The following is a 10455-nucleotide window of genomic DNA, read 5'->3' on the forward strand; positions in this document are numbered from 1 at the left end:
AGTGTTAATTTTGCATTGAACTTGTCAAACAATTTGTTTTAATGTTCTCTTTTTTTCAATTTTCTACTTTTTGAATATTTTGGCATTGATATAGCTTCACAATAGATAGAATAGTTCTGCATTTAGGTACATAATTTTACTATTTTTCTACAACTTTTTTGCCAATTTTTGCGTTTTTAACTTCACCATTATACACCTTTAAATTTTGTTGCATTTTGTTATGTTTTTGTTGCAGAATTCTGCAGAATTTGTTCACTTTGTGCTACATTTTTCTTGCAATCATTTGTAGTTTCTTTTTGTTTCTTGTTGCTTAACTTCTTTGCTTCATTTTATTATACTTAGACGTTATTTCTCTACATAATTGTTATCTGCATTTTTGCTATTTCATTTAATTTACTTCTTTTTACTACTCATAGTTAGTTTCTTGTGCATGACCAGATCAAATCCTGGAGACTTATATCCACTTGATCCAAAGATTGATAGGACATTTCATAGTAACATTAGAACACATAGGTATAATTCTGAACATTTTGTGGAACCCTCATCTCCTTCATCTATCTACTCATCACCACATTCTTTAGATTTTGAATTGAACCAAATGACTGACAATGAAAGAACATTAAAGGCATTTTCTACACCTGATGTAACTTATCAAATTTTATGCATATAGTATCCTGACATTGATGCACCTTTTGTTCTTAAGACAAGACTAATACACTTGTTTCCTAGATTCTATGGCCTTGCAGGTGATCACGAGTGTCGCGCTCGAACAAATTATTAAAAATCGAATTGCATAAAAATTATGTAGTAAGAGGTTCAATCCGAGTCGTCTCCCGATGATGATAATGTTATATGATTATGAATTTGGATGGGGTTTGATTTATAAAATAACACTGATTAGAATGAAAAATTAACAAGAATTTAAAACTCTAATCCAAGAATTTAGAAGACCTATGACCATTCTATCACCGGATTCCAATAAGATGCATCAACCAATAAATTAGTAATTAACATTAAATTCGAATGAAACCTCAATTCAAGTTAAGCATTCACATGAAGACCTTCATTGATTTGTGTTAATTTAATTCACCAATGCCATTAATCTTAGATCTCAAACCTAAAAATCTAATTCACATTCTTTCAAAAATTAATTATATACATCAACCAAATAATATGTAATCAAACAACTGCACAATTATCAATCCAAATGAATAACTTCAATTCAAAAATCTAATTAGCAAAAGAAAAACGAAGGAAAAGATGAAACCGAATTTGTCGTTGAATGAATTGCGAAACCGATCCTCAAGAATGTCTTAGTCCTTTTTCAATCCTTGGATTAGATGAAAGTCTAAGCCTCCATTAATGGAGGAAAACGAAAGGTAAAGACGTGAGAAAAGAGAAGAGGCAAAGAAGAAGAGACAAAAACCCTAAACCTTGTATTATTCCTCCCAAAAAACAACCAACCCTTTTTCAATTTGTTGCCCTAATTTAGATACAGGCCTTTTAAGGATCAAAACATAAAAACTAATTAATAATTATTCAATTACATTAATCCTCTACTCAATAGTTGTTTCTAGAATCCTTATTTGTTCAAGTTTGAATTTTTGGAGGGAAAGTTATGCTTGTAATTGCTGCCTAATATCCATGCTAAATCTAAGAAGATATTGTGTGGTATTTTTTGCCATGAAGATCTGTCCATTTTAATTTCTAATATGAATATAAATTGTAGGCCTGGATGTTAGCTTTAAAATGCAACTGGAATAGGCTTAAACGCACATCTGTGGATTGAGATATGACCCAAATACTACACCAAGGTCAGAAACCATAAGTGCATATTTTTGACTTTTTCCAGGCCTAGTTTCGACATCTTATCATCATAATTGGTTTCTGACCTCTCATAGGAATTATGCGTCTTTCTCTCAGCTTTTCTACAAATCAAGAATCATAATGAAATGAGCTCTACAACTCAAGATATGGCCCAGAAACCAAAACAGTATCAGAATTTGCCTAATTTTGAAAAAATTAAATAAAGCCCAAATAAATTCAAACATCATAAAATGATCCAATTAGGCACAAAAGAGGATTAATGAGCTAGGAATGAGAGGAAATAAGATTGTAAAAATTTCGATTGATTAGCAAGTAAAGATCCACACAAGCACCTCAAGGAATTCTGCATAGTTTGTTCGACCATGAGGCCACAAGGTATACCTGAAGAGCATGTTAAATTGAAAGTCTTCCCTTTTTCTTTGATGGATGCAGCCAAGGATTGGCTTTATTATCTCCCTCCCGGATCTATTACCAGTTGGGATAACTGGAAGAGGCTTTTCCTGGAGAAATTTTTCCTAGCATCTAGAACTGCATCTATAAGGAAGGAAATTTGTGGGATAAGGTAGCTTGAAAGAGAAAGCCTCTATGAATATTGGGAAAGATTCAAGAGGTTGTGTGCCAATTGCCCTCACCATCAAATTAGTATCAATTACTCATCCAATACTTTTATAAGGGGCTGCACCCCATAGATAGGAGCATGATAGACGCCGCAAGTGGAGGAGCATTGGTAGATAAGACTTTGGTTGTAGCCTGCAATTTGATTGAGAACATGGCTGCCAACTCCTAACAATTGGCAACAAGGCAAAACTCTTATGTTAGGAGAAGTGTAAGCGAAGTACAAGTTGTTGAACCTTGTAAGATGGAACAAAAACTTGATGAATTAGCATCTATGGTAAAGCAATTGGCTTCTATGTAGAAGAGTGCTACTGCATCCTCACCTCCTCCACCATTCATTTTAGCCATGTTATGTGGTATTTGTTCAGCTACAAACCATTACACTAATAGCTACCTTACATTGCAAGAGTCTGACACTTTAGAAGGTAATCAATGTAACGCCCTGAACTTTGTAATCTTAATTATTGATAATTATATAAAATAAATGTATATTCATGTGTGTATGTATGTATATATAATATATATATATATATATATATATATGTATTTATGTGTATACATGATTGGTTGGGCTGAGTGTAGGGCGAGATACTGAGCTGTTCTCGCTGCAGCGAGAAGGCCCTGGGAGGAAGGACCAAAACTGTCGCCTTTTCACTGTAGCGAGAAAGCGACAGTCTAGGGTGTATTTCTGGGTGCAGTCTTGCTGTAGCGAGAGGGTCTCGCTGTAGCGAGATTCTGCAGAAATCAGAGTGCAGTTTTCTTTGATTTTTTCGCTGTAGTGAGAGGGCGTGTCGCTGCAGCGAGGTATCTTGCTGTAGCGAGAGTGTCGCGAACAGAAAGGATTTAAAAGGGGTTAGGGTTCGAGGAGAGTTATTTCTCCCTCTCCCTTTGATCCACTCATCCCCAAAACCCTTTTTCATCAATTAATTGCCTCCAAAGCCGTTCAGAAGCGAGATTGGAGCTTGGATTTGTGTGGGGAACGCTTGGAGGTGATTTTTAAATGGTTAGGATTTTCGATTTCCTTCCCTTTCTTTGTTCTTCGTGATTTTCGGGGTTCTCATGGAATTCTTCCATGTGTTTAGGCCGAAAACCGTGTGGGGAGCATTTCCGTGGTTGAGTTCAGACGTGGGTCTTCAATCCAAGGTAAGAGGGGACTCTACCCTACTCTTTTATGTGTAATTTGTTGTTATTCTGTGGAATGTTGTGATGTGAATTATGTACTAGATGTTGTGAATGGACATAGGTTAGGGGCCTTATGTCTTGAATGAATTATGAGCTATGTGCTGTGTGTGCTGTAAAAAATGAAATGTAGGCCTAGTGCCGTAACTGCTAAATGTGGGCTATGTGCTGTATACTGAAATGTGTGTGACTAGGGCGTGTAACGCCATTGTAGTGCGCTGTGGATGGTTCAGCGATACACTGTGGGTGTGGGAGATGAGGATGGTAGAAATACCTTGGGGAAGAGGGAGTGGTGGTGACACTGACTGTGGAATGGGTGCACCACCGGCCACACACTCTCTTCCTGACTAGACTTCTGACCATTACCTTTGCTGAGCGACCCGTGATTGCCCACGTGGTATCCGTGAGGTGGGGGTAACCGGCGACCATTCATGGTGTAAATCTGTGATCATAGTGTCAATGTGAGTGTGGCTGGCGTGCATATGCATGGGTTCATGATTTATGCTTGTGGATGTGATAATGTTGCCTGTGCCTGTATTTGTTTAATGTATTGAAAATGTGCTGGAGGTGAGACTCTATGCTTAATTGTATGTTTTTGTAGTGTAGAGTACTCACCCTTACATTTATTTTTCAGGTAATCAAGACGATCAGTACCGGGCTTAGTGAAGGGGTGGATGGAACTGCTATAGGGCTTAGAATATTATTTTGAAAACTATTGTATTTGGAATAAGTCCTGTAGCAACTGTTTGATATAATTTGTAAACCCTTTCTTTATTTGAAATGCTTAATGAACTTGGATTAAAAACAAAAATTTTATTATTTCAAAATTTGCAAAATTCTTTATTTATTGAAATTAAATTAAGGTGTTACAATCAATCCTCAGGCTTATGCTACAAATATTTACATTAATAAGTTTCCTTTTCAAAATTCGCAGCAACAACCCAATTAGGATCTATCTTCCAATATATACAACCCAGGCTAGAGGAACCATCCAAATTTGAGAAAAGGGAACAACTCTTAATAGCAAAACCAGCAACAAAGCAACCAATATCAAGGGCATCATGCTGGCCCAAATAGGTCCCATCAATCCTAACATCAACCATAACAAACCTAACAACACGACCAACCATCTTTCTCACAACCAAGTGCATCCCAGAAAAATGAGCCATTATTGGAAGAGCTCATAAAGTAATTGACCATGAACAACATCACTTTCCAGCAAATAACTGAGGCTAGTATCACGACTTTGGAGAATCAAGTAGGACAATTAGCCTCTTCTCTGACCATATGCAATCTCAAGGCTCAGGGAACCTCTCTGCACAAACTATTGTAAATCCTAAAAATGTGAGTGCAATCACCCTGAGATCTAGAAAAGTGATGCAAGAGCCCACAATGTCCAAGGAGAAAGAAGACTCAAGCTGTACTTCAGCTATAGTTGACCAAAATGGAGAGGAAAAGGCTTAAGAACAACCAGAACCTACACCTGCCCAACCAAATGTGGTAGAAAATGTTGAAAGAGTAATTCCTCTACCATTTTCTTAGAGAGTCATCCAGCCAAGTAAAAAGATTTAAGAGGCTAAGAAAGAGATTTTAGAGACCTTCAGGAAGGTAGAGATGAACATACCTCTACTAGATGCAATCAAACAAATACCTAAGTATGCCAAGTTCTTAAAAGATTTGTGTACTCACAGGAGGCATCTTCAGGGTAATGAAAAGGTAAAGGTAGGAATATTTCTACACTTTTTGAGAAACAAAAGCCCACAATGCCTGAGAAATGTAAGGACCCAGGAACATTCACCATTCCATGCATCATTGGTAATAATAGAATTGAGAATGCCATGTTAGATTTAAGAGCATCCATAAATATTATGTCATTGTCCATTTTTACTTCATTGTCTCTTGGCCCTTTGTAGCCTACATGTGTAGTTATCTAGTTAGCCAACGGGAGCATAACAAACCCAGCTAGAATTGTTTTGAAGATGTGCTAGGCAGAGTAAATAACCTTATCTTTCTAGCTGATTTCTAATGAATCCATATTTTGACTAATATTTTAATGTAGTTTTAACCCATTTGATAAGGAAAATATGTTAGAAAAAGTAGAAAAACTCATAAAAAGATAATGATTGAAGATTTTCTTTAAATACATAGTTGTTTTAGAATTTGTGAATTTTCTGTGTAGAATTTAAGAATTTTATCATGTTTTTGTAGAAAAATCTGAGCCAAGTGCATGAAGATGGAAGATCAATGGAATGATAGAGGAAAAGTGGCAATTCTGGACTCAAAGAACAAGATTAATGGAATGAAGGCTGGGCGTGATCACTATTGTTAGTGAAAGTGGATGTTCCAGAGAGAAGTGTCTCAAGGCAAGTTGCGCGTGGCCACTTTTACTCATGAAAGTGAACATGCGCACTCCTCAACCTCCTGCGTTGCTACTATTATCAACGAAAGTGAATGTTCCAGTTTCCAGAAACTATATAAGCCTGTGCGTGGTCACTCTTGTGGAGCAAAGTGACAATGCCCAGAGTCAGGAATTCTATAAATACCAGAAAAAAGCTCAAATTTTGGGGTCTTTTGCTTATTTTTTGTTTTCACTTCATTTTATTCATTCAAAAAGAGTCAGAGAGAGGATTGGGGACGAACATTAAGCTCCAAGAAGAGGGATCGGATTGGGGATTGTTGAAGATGGATCTTCTGCGTTTCTTTCCTTCTTCTTATTCTTTCTCTTTCTTTGTTGCAATGTTTGCTTAATTCTTCGAAGTTAAGAGTTTATGGATCTTGAATTGATGTATTGATTCAACTTTTTCTTCTGAACTTTGAGTTCTTGGATTAGTTGAGTTGTTAATTCTGCTGTTTACATAATCTTTGAATGGGAATTCACTTGATTAATCAAAGAGGAACCTTTACCAATAGAAATTGGATCTGTTTCTCTGATCTGAATTAGCAACCAGAATTAGGGATTTCTTAGGGATAAGGAAACTTAATTCTGCAATCTTATGGTTCTAATTCTTAATGCAACTTGAAATTGAATCTCACCTAAGGGATTAGGAGGGTTTAGTTAATCATTAGGGTTAATGAGTTAAGGGATTAACCTTTGAGTAGTTATATGTGAAACTGATTGTCAATTAACCAATTGCTTGAATGTTCAGATTTTAATTGAATTGATATTGATATTCTTGTGAAATAAATTCCTATCTATCCTTCATTTGTATCTCATCTCAACATAACTTTCATACTTTGTTTTACTGCAAGTTTAATACTCTGTATTGTTTGGTTATTCCTTTTACATGTTACTACTCTTCCAAATTTGTATGACTCAAATAGTTCTTGCTCTGTGAAGTGGTAATTGAATTCCTAATTCCCTGTGGAGATGATACTCTGATCTTAAAATTACCCATTACTTGCTACAATTCCTAGTGCACGTGCTAGTGTTTAGAATTGTAACAAGTTTTTGGCGCCATTGCCAGGGAATTTTGAGTTTCAATATCATTAGTAGCAGAAAGATAGCTAGATTGAGCACTTAGTTTTTTTTAAATTTTCTGCAGTATTAGACTACATTTAGAATTTTTCTGTTTGCAATTAATTGCATAATTAACTTTGTATCTGTGTAGTTCTGATTTTGGATAGAATTTATATTGTTAGCAGTAGTTAGTTTGCACCTACATACTGTGATTTAGTTCAATTTTCTGTTTTCTTCATACTATTTCTATATTTTTAATTTTGTATGCGAGGTAGAAATAAAAATAAATCAACTTTGGTCTTTGATCCTGGTATAGACATAACCTTAAGGAGATTAAGAAGAGAGACTAGAGCATAAACTTTCTTGAATTCTGATAGTGAATTAGAGGTTGTCTATTCTCCAAGGATTCAGAACACTCCTAAAAAGAACACCTACACCTTTGAGGCAACCAACTCCAGAAATAGAAATGGCAGAGCAAAATAGAATTAAAACATTAGGGGATTATGCAATTCCTAACATGTAAGGTTTTAATTCTTCTATAATTAGGCCAACTATCCAAGCCAACCATTTTGAAATTAAACCTGCCTTATTACACTTAGTCCAACAGGATCAGTTTTCTGGTGGAAATTTTGATGACCCTAACCTACACATTTCCAATTTTTTGCAGTTATGAGATACAATCAGAATGAATGGGGTTAGTGAAGAAGCCATCAAACTGAGATTATTTCCCTTTTCCTTGAGAGACAGAGGCAAATGCTGGTTGCAAGCTCAACCACAAGGAAGCATAACAACTTGGACAGAGCTTATGAATAAGTTTCTAACCAAATACTTTCCTCCACTCAAGGCTGCCAAATTAAGGGGTGAAATCACTTCATTTGTACAGCAGGAAAGAGAGTCATTGTATGAAGCATGAGAGAGATATAAGGAATTACTGAGAAGGTGTCCACACCATTGCATTCCAGACTGGATGCAATTGGAAACTTTCTACAATGAAATGAATACATCAACAAGAACAATGGTTAATGCTACTGCTGGAGGTTCATTAAATACAAAATCTTTAAAAGAGGCCCAGAGGATTATCGAGATGATGGCATCGTTAATGTACCAAAATTCAAACTCAAGAAATCAAGGAAGAAACACTGGATATAAAGCTAAGGTGTTGGAAGCCTTTCTTGCACATAACCAGCTACAAAATCAGATGTTTTCAGAACAAATAGCTGCCCTAATTCAACACATCAGCAATCTTCAAGCAAGAAGTATGCCTACAAGTCAACTAAGCTGTGATTTCTGTGGAGGAAATCATGCAAATGATGCATGTGAGGCATCTACAAGTAAAACACAGGAACAAGTGAATTATATGAACAATTTTTAGAGACAACAATCCTCATTTCCTCCTGGATTTTAATTTTCAAATAATAGAAATCAGCAGTATTCTAATTGGAATAATCAATATTTTGCTGCCAAGAATTCTAATTCTAATTTTCCTTTTTCTAGTGCAGGTCCAGCAGCACAACAGTCATATTTTTAGAGAAATCCATCCACTCAATCTCAAGAAAATCAGAAGTTTGCCAAACCTATGAATGAAAGGTTAACTGAGATGGAAGAAACCATGCTGCAATTCATAAAGGTGACCCAAACAAGCTTCAAGAACTAAGAAGCTTCTATGAAGAAACTAGAAACACAAATTGGATAGTTAGCTGAACAACTGTCCAGCAGGGATGAAGGAAGATTTCCAAGCAATACAGTGATCAATCCTAAGGAGCAATGTCAAGCCATCACTATAAGGAGTGGAGCTGTAGTTGTAAGTCTAAAAGCTGCAAAAAAGAAAGCAAGTGATGCAGCTGAATAAAGAAGAATTGAACAAGATCTGCAACAAGAAAATTTCAAATTATTAAAGAAAGAGCATTTAGAAGAAAAAGTAGAAGCTTCTACAAATTTAGAGAAGAAGACAAAAAAGCAACTCTTTGAAGATGCTTGCAAGCCAATAGATCCAGAAAAATACAAGAGGCTGCCTTATCCTCAAAGGGTCCAAAATCCTAAACAGGAGGAACAATTTGAAAGGTTTCTGAATGTTTTTAAGAAATTACAGATTAACATTCCTTTTGCAGAGGCCTTGGAGCAGATGCCATCAAATGCAAAGTTTATGAAAGAACTACTTTCTAGAAAAAGAAAGCTAGAGCATGATAAGACAGTCCCCTTGACAGAGGAATGCAGTGCCATTCTCAAGAGAAAACTTCCCCAAAAACTAAAGGACCCAGGATCATTCAGCATTCCATGTGAAATAGGACAGTGCATTGTGGGAAGAGCATTGTGTGATTTGGGAGCCAGCATAACCTAATGCCATTGGCTATCATGAAGAAATTAGGGATAGAAGAAGTGAAACCTACCAATGTCACACTACAGCTAGCTGATAGATCCTACACTTATCCTTATGGAGTAGTTGAAGATTTATTGGTTTAAGTTGATAAGTTCATTTTCCCTACAGATTTTGTCATCTTGGACATGGAGGTGGATGCTGATATACCTTTGATCCTAGGAAGACCATTCCTTGTAACAAAGAGAGCTCTAATTGATGTACAAAAAGGAGAGCTTATGCTTAGATTTCAAGACGAAAAGGTAGTGTTTAATGTTTTTGAAGCTCTGAAATATCCAATTGAAGATAGTTCATGCATGAGAGTAGATATTTTGGATTCTATTATTAAACATTATCCTATTGATAAATTTGATGAAAATTTTGTGTTGAGAGAAACAATAGTTGTAGAGAGTATCAAATCTAAAACTACTAGAGAAGAACATATCATGGAAATTGAGCAACAATTAGAAGCTCTACCAATTCTAACTCCTCCAGAAAACTCAGTTAAAGAGGACCTAAAAAAGGAAGTTAAAGAATAGAAAATTCAGAAGATAAAGCTTAAGTAGCTACCCTCCCACTTGAGATATGCTTTCTTGGATAAGAATCATGAGAATCCAGTCATCAACAACCATGAACTCAAGGAGGAAGAAGAGGAAAAGTTGCTGAGAATTCTGAGAAAACATAAATCAGTAATAAGTTGGAGTATTTCAGATCTGAAAGGTATAAATCCTTCTTTTTGTAAACATAGAATTTTATTTGAAGAGAAATTTAAGCCAGTTATGCAGCCACAAAGAAGGTTGATGATAAATGCAGATTTTACTAGTATTTTACCTTAGTTTTTAATACATTTGATATGAAAAACATGATGGAAAAAGCTAGAAAACTCATAAAAATAATAGAATGTTCAATTCATTTATAAATAGTTTAATTGTTTAGATTTTGTGAATTTTCTATGTAAAAAGTACTGATTAGAACCTATTTTGCAGGAAACTTTGAATTGAGATCATAAGGTTGGAGGATTAAG

General features: G+C 35.6%; 1 non-coding gene across 1 annotated transcript; it reads right to left on the reverse strand.

The window, feature by feature from the left end:
- Positions 1-7928: 7928 nt before the first annotated feature.
- On the reverse strand, positions 7929-8035 carry LOC113848730. Its single transcript, XR_003501990.1, has one exon. It is a non-coding gene; the product is annotated as a small nucleolar RNA R71 (small nucleolar RNA).
- Positions 8036-10455: the final 2420 nt, after the last annotated feature.

This window comes from Abrus precatorius, unplaced genomic scaffold, assembly GCF_003935025.1.
Source record: "Abrus precatorius isolate BTA unplaced genomic scaffold, Abrus_2018 Scaffold8, whole genome shotgun sequence".
NCBI lineage: Eukaryota > Viridiplantae > Streptophyta > Magnoliopsida > Fabales > Fabaceae > Abrus > Abrus precatorius.